A 13,466-nucleotide genomic window follows, 5' to 3' on the forward strand; every position below is an offset into this window, starting at 1 on the left:
GGTTTGATGGTTGTGGCCCATGGTGACAAGTTGTCTAACTTGTATGTATTTCAGGGCTCCATGTCCAAAGACTCAGTAAATTTGGTGGAGAATGATACTTCATCAAAGTTATGGCATAGAAGGCTGAGTCATATGAGCGAGAAGGGGATTGATAGTTTGGCTAAGAAAAATTTGCTTTCTGGAGTGAAACAAGCAAAGTTAGAGAAATGTGTTCATTGCTTAGCCGGTAAACGTAAAAGAGTTTCTTTTCAGAGTCAATCGCCATCAAGAAAGCTTGATTTGCTGGAGTTGGTACATTATGATTTGTGTGGTCCTTTTAAGGTAAGATCTCATGGTGGTGCACTTTACTTTGTGACTTTTATTGATGATCATTCTCGCAAACTCTGGGTATTTTCTTTGAAGTCCAAGGATCAAGTACTTGATGTGTTCAAGAGTTTTCAGGCCTTGGTTGAAAGACAAACAGGGAAGACATTGAAATGCATCCGCTCAGATAATGGTGGTGAGTATATTGGTCCTTTTGATAGATATTGCAGAGAGTAGGGTATTAGGCATACGAAAACTCCTCCAAAGACTCCTCAGTTAAATGGTTTAGCAGAGAGGATGAACAAAACTCTAGTTTAGAGGGTTAGATGTATGCTTTCAGATGCTAAGCTGTCAGATTCCTTTAGGGCAGAAGCATTTAATACTGCTGCTTATGTTGTCAATTTATGTCCTGCTGTTGCTTTAGATGGTGATGTCCCTGACAGAGTTTGGACTGGTTAGAATGTTTCTTATGATCATCTTAGAGTCTTTGGGTGTAAAGCCTTTTTACATGTTCCTAAGGATGAAAGGTCAAAGTTGGATGTTGAAACTAGGCAGTGTATCTTCATTGGTTATGGTCAAGATGAATTTGGCTATCGTTTCTATGATCGTGTTGAGAAGAAACTTGTTAGAAGCCGTGATGTTGTGTTCTTTGAAGACCAAACAATTAAAGATTTTGACAAAGCTGATAAGGCTGATTTTCAAAGTAATGAGAGCTTAGTTTATGTTGATCCAGTTCCTTTGACTATTGCACCGGAAGAAAATCTTCATAATGATGAAAATCAAGTTGATAATGAAGATGGTGATCATGTTCAGAATGACCGGCATGATGTTGTTGATGCTCCCGTGCAAGATGATGTGGTTGTCCAACAACCAATTATAGATGCTCTAGAGAGTTCTCTCAGACGATCTAGTAGAGAGAGAATTCCTTCATCTCATTATTCTCCTAATGTGTATGTACTCTTGACTGACGGGGGAGAACCTGAGAGTCTTGATGAGGCCATGGAAAGTGAAGAAAAAGAAAGGTGGTTTGATGCTATGTAAGATGAGATTTAATCCTTGCATGATAATCATACCTTTGATTTGGTTAAGTTACCTAAAGACAGAAAAGCTTTGAAAAATAGGTGGGTTTTTCGGGTGAAACATGAATATGGTAATCCAGTTCCACGGTACAAACCTAGATTAGTTGTCAAGGGATTTAATCAGAAAAGGGGAGTTGATTTTGATGAGATATTCTCTCCAGTTGTGAAGATGTCATCCATTCGTGTGGTTCTAGGCTTGGCTGCAAGTCTAGATTTAGAGGTTGAGCAAATGGATGTTAAAACTGCTTTCCTCCATGGTGACTTAGATGAAAAAAATTTATATGGAGCAACCGGAAGGTTTTGAAGTCAAGGGTAAAGAGAATTATGTTTGCAAATTAAAGAATAGCTTGTATGGTTTGAAACAAGCTCCCAGGCAGTGGTACAAGAAGTTTGGTTCTTTTATGAGTCAGCAGGGCTTCAAGAAGACTTCCTCAGACCATTGTGTTTTTGTGCAAAAGTTCTCTGATGGTGACTTTATTGTTGTGTTGCTTTATGTTGATGAAATGCTTGTTGTTGGTCATAATACTTGCAGGATTCAGAAGTTGAAACAAGAGTTGAGTAAGTCTTTTGCTATGAAGGACTTAGGACCAGCAAGGCAGATTCTTGGCATGCAGATTGTCCGTGATAGAAAGGACAACAAATTGGTATTATCACAAGAGAATTATATTCAGAAAGTACTTCGCAGATTCAGCATGGACAAGTCAGTACACCTTTAGCTATGCACTTCAAATTGAGCACGAAATAGTGTCCTTCTAGTGATGATGAGAAGGAAGATATGAATAAAGTTCTTTATGCTTCAGCTATTTGCGATGGTTTGTACAAGACCGGATATTGCTCACACTGTTGGAGTTGTTAGCCGTTTTCTTTTTAATCCATGAAGAGAACATTGGAATGCTGTGAAGTGGGTTATGAGATATCTCTGTGGCACTTCTAGTCTGTGTTTGTGTTTTGGTACAAGGAAGCCTATTCTTTGTGGTTATACTGATTCAGACATGGCTGGTGATGTTGATACTCGCAAGTCTACTTCAGGTTACTTGGTTACTTTTGCAGGGAGAATTGTGTATTGGCAATCTAGGTTGCAAAAATGTGTTGCTCTATCTACTACAGAAGCTTAGCTTATTGTTGTCGTTGAAGCTTGTAAAGAATTGCTTTGGATGAAGAGATTCTTGGGGGAACTTGGTTGTGCTCAAGAGAGGTATGTACTTTATTGTGACAGTCAAAGTGCTATACATCTTGGCAAGAATTCTACGTTCCATGGTCGGTCTAAACACATTGATGTGAGATACCATTGGATTCGAGATGTGTTGGATTCTAAGTTGCTTGAGCTTGAAAAGATTCATACAAATGACAATGGTTCCGATATGATGACTAAAGCTTTGCCAATAGGGAAGTTTGAAGATTGTTGCATGGTCGCCGGGATGGCGGTCTCCTCCACATAGTCGTGAGGGGGAGAATTGTTGGGTTATGGGCCTTTTTCCCTTCCTATGTGGATAAATAAAATCCCAATTTGGACCAACCCATTTTTTCCCATAGGCCCATTCTTATGAGGCAAATATAAGCCTATTTAGGTCTTATTTTCATACACACAGAGAGTTTTTTCAGCAGCCAAAAAGAGAGAAAGAGAGCAGTTTTCGCAGTCAAAATTCAGCCCTAACAGCCAACTTCAAATTGCGATTCCCGCTTCGTTTCTTGTCTGATTGACCTGATTTTTGAAAATCATATTATCTTCATCTTAATCTTTGATTAGGAACTGACAGAGTTTGATTTGGTGGCCTGCAACTTCAGTTTTGCTGTCGTGAACAGTAGCTGTGAAATTGGTGATTTTGCTCCTTTACTTCTCTAGATTTGGTGCAATCTTATTTTGTTGTTGCTCGTTGTTTGGCACTTGTTTGTGGCAAATTTTGGAGAACAATATTGTAACTCTTGGTGATTATAGTGGAGCTTTTGGTCCCGTGGTTTTTTACTCTTCACATCGAAGGGTTTTCCACGTAAATCTTGGTGTCTTGTGTGATTGGTTTATTATTGCCTTGTTATATTTGTTTGGTTGAATTACTTGCTGCTTTACTATCATATTGCTTGTGGTTGTTTGTCTTCTCTTGGTTCAAATTGAGAAGGGAAAGTACAGACTTGGGTATTCTTCCGTTGTTATCCTGTCAGACATTCTTTGTTAGTGCCTAGTCTTTCCCAACAGTAGGGTCTGATTTTATGTCAATGATTCCTAGAGTTAAGAAATTTGCATTTGCAACTCTTTCTTTGTCGGACAATCCAGGGATTTTACAATCTATAAATAAATGTATTTTATATTAAAAATAGTCTATAAATTATAATAGAAATTAAAACAACAACAAACGATTGAGATTTCATCCAATAAATGACCTATTTGTTGCAACAAATAGGTCATTTGTTGGACGAAATCAATCATTTTTGTTGCAACAAATAGGTCATTTGTTGAATGTAAGTAAATCAATAACAAATAGTTGAGTTTTCATCGAAAAAATGACCTATTTGTTGCAACAAATAGGTCATTTGTTGAACGTAAGTAAATCAGTAGAAAATGATTAAGTTTTCGTTCAATAAATGACCTATTTGTTGAAATACATAGGTCATTTATTGTACATAAGTAAATCAGTGACAAATGATTACGTTTTCATCCAAAAAAATGACCTATTTGTTGCGACAAATAGGTAATTTGTTGGACGTAACTTTTTTTCCAAATTTCATCTATTTTCTTGTTCTTATCTTTGAAACCATGATCATCATCACCCTTATGCTTAATCCTGCGCTTGAGAAGATCATAGACCATGCTCATTTAAAAACGTGCATTGTTACCTTCCAACAGATGAAGAAAGTATCCAGAACAAGTGGACTTAAAGAAAAAGAGGATCACAACATTTTTCTAGCAACATTAATAGTAGATCTAATAAGACAAAAATAATATAGTCTGCCAAAAGAAACATAGATAGTGACTTATTATAATCTTTATTTATATTCTTTAGCATATTATAAAACATATAGCAGTACAAACTTGAGGACCACATTTTGGTTGCTTCAAGTGGATTTCAATTGTTTTTGAAGTCACAACCATTTGGTTTTGAAGTCACATTTGTTTTTGAAATCACAACTATATCTAAAGCTTTAACAACTATTTGTTTTGAAGTCACAGGTGTCTAGTCCAAAAATACTCAGATTTGTGATCAAGAATTCATGCTAAAAGCTGAAATGGTCCCAAATCTATAGTTATCTATATAAGATGTACAATAAACGATACTCTGTTACACCTATACATCATAAATGTACAAACTCAACCAATGAAAAAAGTAAAAAGGGGCAGTCATTACACCTATACATCATAAATGTACAAACTCAACCAATGAAAAAAATAAAAAGGGGCAGTCACTCTAGTCAACAAAAAAAATCTATCAATAAAACTTGGGATTGGATCAACTAGCTTTGCCAAATCTATGAGTAAATGACTTAAAAAGTAAGAATAAATAAAGAAATATACATATTTCCAAACTCAAAATAAGAATGACTTGAAAAGTAGTCATTTGTGAGGAAATATGAATTAAAAAACCGATTCAAAAATGCAAAAAATAGCAGCAAAGCTTCATCAAGTAAACACAAAAAATGCACAAAGTAGATGCAAAAATTGCACTGAATTAACTATCAAAACTAGAAAAAAATTAGAGCAAACCTACATTAAACCTGTAATAGCCTGTTTCCAAAATAGACCAAAATCAGTTTTTCAGAAAATGTGTAGGTGCAAACGACGGACCGTATCCTGACCCACGGTTCATCCTGCACATCCGTTGATGGAGTCAGAAACCCCCATAATATCAGCCAAGGAAAAATTGACTGAGTGTTGCACGATGGACGAACCTATGGTTCGTAGTTCAGACTATGGTCGTATGCGTCCTTCGATTAACACCTCATTCACCCACTCTCTAATATGAATCACAGGTGACCAGAACGAACCGTCATTTGACCTACGGTCCGTAGGTCTGACTGTAGGTGGAATGCAGTTGGATCAACTTCAATTGATCATAACTCTTAGCAAAAAATGAATTAGGTGTCCCATGACATACCCTCAGATAGAAAATTGAATTATCTTCCCATAGCCACCAACCTTACTAAAATCGTAACTTTGAGTAAAAAGTTATGACCATTTAAGTAAAGGCCTATTAAACAGACCCAACCTAAGAACCCAAATGACGGACCGTCAATTGAACGATGGATTGTCAATCCAGGTCGTCGTTTGGTCCGACGGCAATTAACTCAGGGGTCTTTTGGTCTTTTTCATTTTTTTAAACCTTAAGATATGTCATTTTTATCCTAAATATTAAGATTTTAGTCAGTTTAAGCCTAGAAACATAACTAAAAGTTACCTAAGTCAAATAATTAATCAAAACTTAAAAAATTAGAAGCAAGAAAGGAGAAAAAAAATCAAGAACCCTAGTTTAAGAACGCAACAAGGTTCCCTAAGTTCCACCCCCGAAATCCAAATATTTCTTCGCGAATTTCATCACCAGGTATGTGGGATTTCAATAGTGGGTTTCTTTCACCCATTGGGTCCCTAGTTTTCAGTCACATTCTTGATTCCCATATCATGATTAGGCCTAGGGTTTCTAGAACTTTAACAGAACTTCATGAATTCATTACATATGTGTTACAAATCAGATTACCATGTTATCACTCCGATTATTGAATTAATTTCAGAACCCTGACTATGTATTTATTTAGTTATTAAATTATACATGCTAGGTCAGATATTTTAGCTATTCAGTTGTACATGCCTCAGTTATTAATGCATCATTATTAGATTAAATGTTGTATTCTAAGTTTGTATGTTGAGTTTTGAGCTATCCAGTATTAACACAAACTCATTCATAATCAGTTAATTGCATAATTCATTGGGAGTAGCATAATACCGAGTTGGACTAGGGTTCTACGTACCCAATTTGTCCAAAAACTACTAGCCAAGTAGGTTGTAAGTCCCCTTTGTAGGCATCAGTTCAGTGATCACGCCAGCATGCCTTTATACCTCTAGTTAGATATATTGGGTCCTCTCGATGGGGCGTATACATCGTACTCCATATTTAGCTCATGTTGTTTTATTATCGGTTATTAGTAGATCCCCTAATTCAATCAAACTCTAATGCATTGACCATTATCTAAGTTTTTCTTCGTAAATTTCATCATCAGGTATGTGAGATTTCACTAGTGGGTTTCCTTCACCCATTGGGTCCCTTGTTTTCAGTCAAATTATTCATTCCGATATTATGATTAGACCTAGGGTTTGTAGAACTTTAACAGAACTTCATGAATTTATTAGTTATATTTCCAAATCAGATTATCATGTCATTACTCGGATTATTGAATGAATTTCAGAACCCTCGCTATGTATTTCTTTAGTTTTTGAATTACATATATTATGTCAGATATTTGAGTTATTCTGTAATATATGCCTAAGTTATTAACGCATAATTATGAGATTAAATGTTGCATTCTCAGTTTAGATGTTTTGTTTTGAGCTATCGAGCATTATAGGAAATTCATACATAATTAGTTAATTGCATTAATAAATGGGAGTAGCATAATACCGAGTTGGACTAAGGTTCAACGTATCCAAATTAGTCCCAGATCTACTAGCCAAGCAGGTTGTAAGTCTCCTCTGTGGGCAATCAGTTTAGTGATCACGCCAACATGCCTTTATACCTCTAGCAGGGTATATTGGGTCGTCCTGATAGAGCGTATACATTAGACTCCACATTTAGCTCATGTGGTTTTATTATCGCTTATTGGTAGCTCCCACAGATCACTCAAACTTTAATGTAGTGACCATATTTACGGTTCAGTTATCATTCAGTCTAAGCATGTTATAAATTTTATCATTATACTTTCTTTTGTGCTTGTTCCGTTATGTTCTATTTTAGTTTTACTCTATTATACATGCTTATTACCTTCAAGTACTAACACATACGTGCGCTACATTTTCTCGTGATGTAGGTTCAGTTTCTCAGCATCCAGATCACACATAGATTTCCGATCCTCAGTTCAGCAGATTAAGTGGTGAGTCCTCATTCTCCTAGGACAATAGTCATGAGTTCATTTCAGTCTTTTAGTCATTTAGTTTCAGTTTCTGTTAGACTTATCTAGGGCTTTTCCTAGCATTTCTAGTCATTTAGAGGCTTATTTCAGACATAGTTAGTTTCATCTTAGTATTGAGTTAATATTTCCTTTGTATTAAACTCATTGTTTTCCAATATCTCAGTTATAGAATATGGGTATTCCCCATATTTTCAATTTAAATTATGATTTATCTTTCGTATTCAGTTTATTATCTTTAGTATGATCATGATCATACCAGCAGGGTTAAGTTGGAATCACTTGTGGTCCTAAGTTCTATGTCTGCATCTCGGGTGTCGCTCGGGGCGTGATAAAACTTAGTATTAAAACACTAGTTTTAAGAGTCCTAGGATGTCGAAAAAGCAGCACGAAGTAGAGTTCTTTTCATGGGTGTGAACTTTACAACATCTGATGAGAGGGAGGTTATGAAGTGTTTTAGGAAAACTTCACTTTCTTGTTACTCTTATCATGCGTAAGGTATGGTCTTTTTCCACTCTAACTTGACATTCTACGTTTCAGATCATGCCTCCTCGTAGATCTAAAGCTAGGAGTGCAAATGCCAGGAATGCAAATGGAGCTTCTCCAGTCCCAGATTAGGAAGTCTCCAATGTTGAGTTCAGAAATGCTATACATATGTTGGCCTAGATATGACCAACAAGAACAATTGGGTTCATGCTCATGTGCATGCAAATGCTGGATCAGCAGCAACAAGGGTCCGTGACTTTGTTAGGATGAATCCACCTGAGTTCTTAGGATTACAAACTAATGAGGATCCTTAGAATTTCTTGGATGAGATCAAGAAGATCTTTGAGGTAATGCAAGTCACTGGGAATGATCGGGTTGATATGGCAGCATACTAGTTGAAGGATGTTTCTCATATCTGGTACACTCAGTGGAAGGAAACCTTTCTAACAGATTTTTTCCGGTAGAGTTGAGAGAAGAAAAGGCTCAGGAATTCATGAGCTTAAGGCAGGAAACATGACGGTCCAAGAGTATGGGCTCAAGTTTAACCAACTCTCTAGGTATGCTCCTTATATGGTGGTTGACTCAGGGCTCAAATGAATAAGTTCTTGTATGGAGTGTCGCATTTGGTGAAAACCAAGTGTAGAAGTGTTATGTTACTAGGAGATATGAACATCTCTAGGCTTATGACTCATGCTAAGCAGGTTGATGTAGATAAGCTTAGGGAACAGGCCAAAGGAAAATAAGAAGGCTAGGACGGGGAACTATGATTATTCTAACAAAAAATTGGGTGGTGGAAATCGCTCGCAGAGTCAACAGAAGTTTTTAGCTCCAGCCCTTCGTCAGCTAGTGTTCCATCCTCCAAATAATAGGTATGACTAGAAGGTTAGGGCATCAGGTTCTAAGTCCCAGGGTAGTGTTAAAGGTACCAAGACTTACCCCACTTGATCTAAGTGTGCTAATAACCATCCAGGCGAGTGTCTTGCTGGAAAAGAAGGATGTTGTGGGTGCGGCCAGTCTGGTCACGGATTGAGGGATTGTCCTTCTAGACAGGTTCAAGGAGGTGGTAATGGTAGAGCTCACTCTATAACTTCATAAGCACCAGCAAGTCGTCCGACTCAGCTGGGTAACTCATCTGGTACAGGTGGCGGTCAGCGTCAGAACAGGTTGTATGCTGCTCTCCAGGATCAAGAAGATTCTCCTGATGTAGTCACTAGTGTATTACGAGTATTTGACATTGATGTGTATGCATTTTTAGATCCAGGGGCTACTCTTTCTTTTGTAACTCCTTATATAGTATTCAAATTTAGTGCTAGTCCAGAAACTCTCTCAGAACCTTTCGTAGTCTCTACCACAGTCGGTGATCCAGTTATATCTAGACGGGTATACAGAAATTGCCCTATCACAATATCTCAGAAAGTCACCTCAGCAGATCTTTTAGAGTTAAAAATGGTAGACTTCAATGTAATTATAGGCATGGATTAATTACATTCCTTTTATGCCTCAGTCGATTGTATAACTAGGATTGTTCATTTTCAGTTTCTAAACCAACCAATCTTAGAGTGGAATGGTAGTATTTTAGCGCCTATGGGTCGATTCATTTCTTACCTTAAGTCCAGAAAAATGATCTCTTAGGGTTATCTCTATCATCGAGTTTGGGTTAAGAGTTCTATCTTAAGGATCGCAAAATATTTGCTAAGTTTAGCCAATGTGAGTTTTGGTTGCAATTCGTTGCTTTCCTTGGTCACATTGAATCTAGCAAAGGGATCCGAATGGATTCACATAAGATAGAAGCAGTGAAACAATAGCCCAGACCTAACTCTGTTACAAATAGCAAAAGTTTCTTAGGTCTAGCAGGTTATTATAGAAGGTTCGTGGAAGAATTCTCATCCATAGCCTCACCATTACCTAGGTTAACTCAGAACATGGTAAAGTTTCAATTGTCATATGATTGTGAGAAAAGCTTCGCAGAATTGAAAACTAGATTGACTACAGCTCTTGTCTTGACTCTACTAGAGGGTTCAAATAGTTATGTAATCTATTGTGATGCATCTAGAGTTGGACTAGGTTGTGTGTTGATGCAGCGAGATAAGGTTATAATGTATGCTTCTAGACAACTTAAGGTACATCATAATAACTATACAACTCATGACCCCGAGTTTGCAGCAACGGTGTTTGCACTCTAGATCTGGAGACATTACTTGTATGGCGTTCATGTAGATGTGTTCACTGATCATAAGAGCCTTCAGTATGTGTTCACCCAGAAAGAGTTTAATCTTCTCCAAAGGAGATGACTTGATTTCCTCAAGGATTTTATATGAGTGTGCATTATCATCCTGGTAAGGCAAATGTAGTAGCAGATGCTCTTAGTGGGTTATCTATGGGTAGTATAGCCCATGTTGAGGAAGAAAGGAATGAGCTAGTGAAGGTTGTTCACAGGCTTGATCACTTAGGAGTTCGCCTTATGAACATATCAGACAATGGTGTAACAGTTCAGAGTGGGGCAAAATCTTCTTTAGTAGAGGAGGTTAAGGAAAAGCAAGACAATGATTCAATCTTGCTTGAACTTAAGGGTGCAGTCCGCAATCACAAAGTGGAGGTTTTCTCCTAAGGGGGATATGGTGTACTTCGCTACTAGGGTAGATTGTGTGTTCATGATATGGGCGAGTTAAGAAAGCATATACTTGAAGAAACCCATAACTTTAAATATTCTATTCACTCAGGTGCCATAATAATGTATTGTGATCTGAGGGAAGTCTATTGGTGGAATGGCATGAAGAGGGATATAGTAGATTTTTTGACTAAGTGCCCTAGTCAAGGTAGAACATCAGAAACAAGGAGGTATGAATCAAGAGATTGATAATTCCTACTTCGAAGTGGGAAGCGATCAATATGGATTTTATCACAGGGTTACCTCGTACTCGCAAACAACATGACTCAATTTGGGTGATAGTTGATAGGATGATTATGTCTTCTTGCTTTTTAGTAGTCAAGACTACAGATTTGGTAGAGGACTATTCCAAGCATTACATTAACGAAATTGTGAGGTTGCATGGGGTTCCTTAGTCTATTATCTCAGAAAGAGGTCCTCAGCTTACCCCTCATTTCTGGAAATTATTTCAGAAGGGTCTTGGTACTCAAGTTAACCTTAACATTTCATCTACAGACGGATGGACAGGCCGATCGTACCATTTAGACACTAGAGAATATGTTGAGAGCTTGTGTGATCGATTTCAAAGTTAGTTGGGATGATTAACTTTCTCTTATTGAGTTCGCCTACAACAATAGCTACTATTCAAGCATTCATATGGCCCCTTATGAAGCTTTTTATAGGCATAGATGTAGATCTTCTGTTGGTTGGCTTGAAGTAGGGAAGCAACTTTGGTAGGTCCAAATTCCGTCCTTTATGCTATGGAGAAAGTGCAACTCATTAGAGATAGACATAAGACAACCTAAAGTCGATAGAAATCTTATACAGATGTGAGAAGAAGGGAACTAAAGTTCCAAGTTGATGATTGGGTTTCCGAAAAGTGTCACCTATGAAAAGGATGATGAAATTTGACAAGAAAGGAAAGTTCAGTCCTTGATATGTAGGACCTTACAATATCTTGAAAAGGGTTGGCAAGGTGGCATGTGAGTTAAGTTGCCAGCAAAATTAGCAGCATTGCAAGTCTTCCATATCTCACTCTTGAAGAACTGTGTGGGTAATCCAGCCTCAGTAGTGCCAATAGAGAGTGTGGCAGTGCAGGATAGTCTTTCTTATGAGGATGTACCAGTTGAGATTCTTGACAATCAGGTTAGAATGTTGAGAAATAATAAATTCGCTACAGTCAAGGTTTTGTGAAGAAGTCAGTACGTAGAGAGAGCTACTTGGGAAGCACAAAAAGCCATGAAATCCAAGTATCCTCACATCTTTCCTTCTGATTACACTCCAGCTTGAGGTAATTGTTCCCTCAGTTTGTACTTGCATTTTCAGCGTATTTGCATGTTCTCGAAACTCAATTCAGTCAGAAAGTCAGTTCTGAGTGTAGTAGTGGGGTTTGTAGCTTTCTCCCTCTATTCTAGCTAGTTTAATCTTCATTCCAGGACGAATGTTCCCAAAGGGAAGATAATGTAACACCCCATATACATAACATACCAAAACTCAACTTTCAGAAAATCTGCAGGTGTGTGTGTAGACACGTAAATTTTGACTAAATTTAAGTTATAAACCCTTTATAGAGTTTAAATATTTCTATTAATATTTTAAATTTTATCTTATTTTTATTAAGTTTATTTTTAAAAGACTTGAAAACAACAAAAATAAAATCACTTTTTAAAGTAAAGTTTTATTATTATTTTTTAAGAAACAAGAAAAGAAAATTATAGAAAAATATATGTTTTTTAATTAAGATCAATAATAGGATAGTATTTCTTAATTATAATTATCAATTCAATTTTTATTTTATTTTTTAATTAGCTAATATTTTTATTATTATATTGATTATTAAAAAGTAATATCTTAACCACCACTTCTATCCCCATTTTCTACCACTTCCTACAACCATTAACCCACTACCCCTATTTTCCTTCCCTCACAAACCACCCTACACATTATATATACACACATAAACAAAAAAAAGAAAAAAAATCACCAAGAACATATGAAAAAAAAAAAAGAAAGAGAGGATTAGAATCACTCTCAAATAATAAAAAATTCAGCAATAAACAAAAATCAAAAACACACCAACACACAACAAAAGAAACAGAAAGGAAAAAAGGAAAAACACAACACACATTCATATAAAAAATTGCGAGTGTTCTAGTCGAGGTTCTATCCATATTTTGTGGTATTCATCTTTTTCTCGTCTTTTTTATTCTATTCATGGAATTTGATGTGATTTTATGAAAAAGTTTCTTATATTTCATTTTATTTATCAATTTGATTGAAATGATTAATTTGTTAGTTATTAAATCCCTATTTTACGAATGTAGGTTGCACTAATTGATGATTTTTTAATTTATATTTATTTGTTATTTGTGATATTTTAAAAATAAACAGGCCGCAGCATTATTTTTGTCTTAATTTATATAATAATGGTGAAGTACATATGATTAGACTAAAACCAAATAAATAAATAAATAAATTATTATTGTTTTATACTAACAAATAAAAAAATGAGATTTATTTTTAACAATGTGTTATTGTTTGTTTGAGTAGAATGTATATACTTAATGTTGATATTAATTATAAGATAGTAAGTAAAATAATGAATTACAAAATAAAAAGATAAGAATATGATCCAAAATTTTATCCTAGAATTTGAGTATTTTGTTTTATTTTTCTTTATAAAGACTAAGTATTTTCTTTAACTTTACACAAACATGTAGGAACATAAAAAAATATTTATTTTTTGATTAAGAATGTGGTTACATATTTTTTTTAAGACATTAAAAATAAACTCAAGGATGCAGTGATGCACCTTATCCAGTAATTTAATTAATTTTTATTTATTT

This window comes from Solanum lycopersicum, chromosome 10 (genome assembly GCF_036512215.1).
Source record: "Solanum lycopersicum chromosome 10, SLM_r2.1".
In the NCBI taxonomy this organism is placed as follows: domain Eukaryota; kingdom Viridiplantae; phylum Streptophyta; class Magnoliopsida; order Solanales; family Solanaceae; genus Solanum; species Solanum lycopersicum.